Raw genomic sequence first — 3182 nt, forward strand, 5'->3', positions numbered from 1 at the left:
AAAAAAAAAATTATTTTAAAAATTTTTTAATAGATAATTTTTTGATATTTAAATTAATCGAGCTTTAGAAACAGTTAAAAAAAATTAGTAAAGAAGTACTTTTGGATTCTCAAAAAAAATTATCTAAAAATTTTCATATTGTTTTTATAGTAGAAAAAAATACGTTATCTTGATAATTAGTAACAATCATAGAAATCATTATCTATAATGTTTCATCGGTAGTGGATATGAGTGGTATTAATTACATGCCACATTCTATCATAATCGTCCAAAGTTTCGTCGTAACTGTCTGAAATTTAAGAGAGGTAGCACCGGCCCATATTTCATATAATGATTAACGTTTCTAGGACTTCGGGAGTTGTCGGCTTGGATCCGACCATAAGGTCAATAAGAGATGTCCTTGTTGGATAAGGGTGAAGGACAATGTCAGAAGATGTAGATCGAAGATAAAAATTGAAGTGGAATAATCCCATAATAGCTGTCTTACAAAACTCTTGAATAACTACGTCTATTTGCATTAGATATTAGAATATTTTTAAAATTTTATAGTAAAACAAAAATAGTCTCCCATAAAATTAGTTTTATATGGTCCGCCACATAGCAAGCTATAGCCAGCAGTCCTATTTCTCTTTGAAAACATATACAACAAATAAGGAAGTAATACTTGATTTGAGTTTTCAAATATCCAGCATCAATAAATGAGTCGGTCCATGATTCTATGCTTCCATGGTGATCCAAAGAATAATTATTTTAAATAAAAATTTCGATTCCAGCAAGACATCCCGTGAGACACTAGAATGGGATACCGTCTTATGTGTCGAGACAAGACGTTCTACTAATATCCCAACATCCCAATCAGAATATCTTAGAACATCTCCTATTCTAAGAGTTGAGATGGAACGAGACAGCAGCATGTTCCGTTTCATAAAAAATTAATACAATCTCATTTCATGATATTTAAAATCTTAATTCTAAAATCTCTTTTCAAATAATATAATTCATATATAAAATAGTGATGATATATACCAATCTCCCTCAAGCAGTCTATAGTTCAGCCAACAAAACCACCACATCAAAGATAGTGGGACAACCTATTGCAATGAGTACAGATCTAAAGTGTCGAATGGCAAAACTTGCACTATCAAATTAAACTCTGCTTTTTACACCACCATCAAAATTAATTTTAAAAAAATTAGAAGATGAAAATTTTTAAATAAAATAAATCACTGGAGATACTGAATCTGCATTTATGGAATCCCTGATCTTTTTTTTTTAACACTCATGAATCCTTCCAATTATCTAGTATGTATGACATTAGAAGTATGATGTAAAGCTTTCAATGAAATAATTCCCTGGTATTTTCGAAGAGCCTCTTGCTCTTAGCCACTTGTTCCTAGCGTTTCTTTTCAACACTTGCCACAGTAGTGTGCAACAAATTAAGAACCCCTGTTCCAATGGATTTTGAAACCAACGAGTATTTTATATATTAAATAAATGTTAAATGTTCGTCTGCAAAAAGAACATATACATTCAATCTAATCCATTCAATCTATTGAGTTGAACCGAATTCAACACAATGGATATAGATTTTAGAGATGGCTTGCACAAATCTACCTCATGTACTTCCATCTCCATCTGGCTTCTCAACATTGTCCACTTCATATCCCTCTAACCAGGCAATAATAACACAACGCTATTGACGTTTCACCTAAGCAGGTGATTGTACCAAGCTCTTCTCCAAGTTAACATGCTTATTGGAGGAACAGAAAAAATGGGAGGGAGACTGACAGGTGACATGAGAAAGTACTAGTGTTGCATTTGCATATAAAGATACTACAAACACAAGATGATTGAGAGGAATAGGGTTTGCATTCTAGCTTCTTGTTGACAATAAAGAACTACACTCAAGTTAGTGTCTACTTTTTGGGAATTAAACTTACTCCTCTACTTTTAATGATTGAATATACATAAAAAGTACTAATTTCTTGAGAATATACTGCCCATGAGAATAAAGAAAGGTAAAGGGACATCCTCAATTTGCTTTTTATCAAGTTAAAAGTCAATGAGTTGCAAATCTATGTAGTTAAAGATGAAAGTAGATAGGATATTATTCATCCGGATCTATTTTCGTATTTGAATCTACTTGGATATGGACAGAATTTTGAGAATCCAATTAATATTCATAACCATATACATATCCATCAAAGAAAAAAGGATATGAATATGGATAGACAACTATCCGATCGGTATTCAAATATCCGATTCTACTTATATATAATACCCATTAACTTGTAAAAAAAATATATAATTATATTAACATTCTAGTAATTTAATTTATCATTCTTAATAATATCTTTTGATTCAGTAGTTGTCAAATTTAGTTATCCGACTTATTGTCACACCTCCAACTCGAGATCGTAAGTCAAGGATTATAGCAACCGCTGCATACTAATGAATAACTCTCCATAAACATGTAAGACATCTTATCTCGATATTACAAAGCAACAGCAGAATAAAATTTAAATAATTATTATTTAATTTTAATTTAAATAACTAAATCAAATATCTTACATCCAATATAATTTTACTAAAAATAACATAAAAATAAATCTAAGTTCAATGAAATTGACCATGCTAAATTTTACCTCTAAAAATTCTGTCTCAAAATTATTGTCCATGCTTGTAATTAATTATCTGAATCTAAAAAAATAAAAGAGAGTGGTAATGAGCTAGATAGTCCAGTAAGTAATGAATATCTCAATTAGATATTTTAAATATTATATAATATTTAAAAATAATATCATAAATAAATATAAGAATATATTTCATGCTAATTCAATACAAATCTATTTTTTTTAAAATATTCACATACAATATAATCATAAATCCGAATCGAAGCAAAATACTCATGACTTAACAGCCATGTCTATGATCAATATTTAACCCCCATTGGCGGGGTCTACTGAATGCCTGTGCGCAACCTCCACTAGTAGGGTCCATTAAATATTAATGCACAACCTCTACTGATAGGATCTACTGAGTACCAATATATAATTCTCATTAATAGAACCCACCGATTACCAACATATAATTTCCATTAATGGGGCCCACTGAAATATAGTTAGGCTGAGAGCATAAATCCGATCCACATCAAAGCACTTTTGTATCATAATATATCATAA

The sequence above is a fragment of the Elaeis guineensis genome, chromosome 8, assembly GCF_000442705.2.
Source record: "Elaeis guineensis isolate ETL-2024a chromosome 8, EG11, whole genome shotgun sequence".
NCBI classification, from domain to species: domain Eukaryota; kingdom Viridiplantae; phylum Streptophyta; class Magnoliopsida; order Arecales; family Arecaceae; genus Elaeis; species Elaeis guineensis.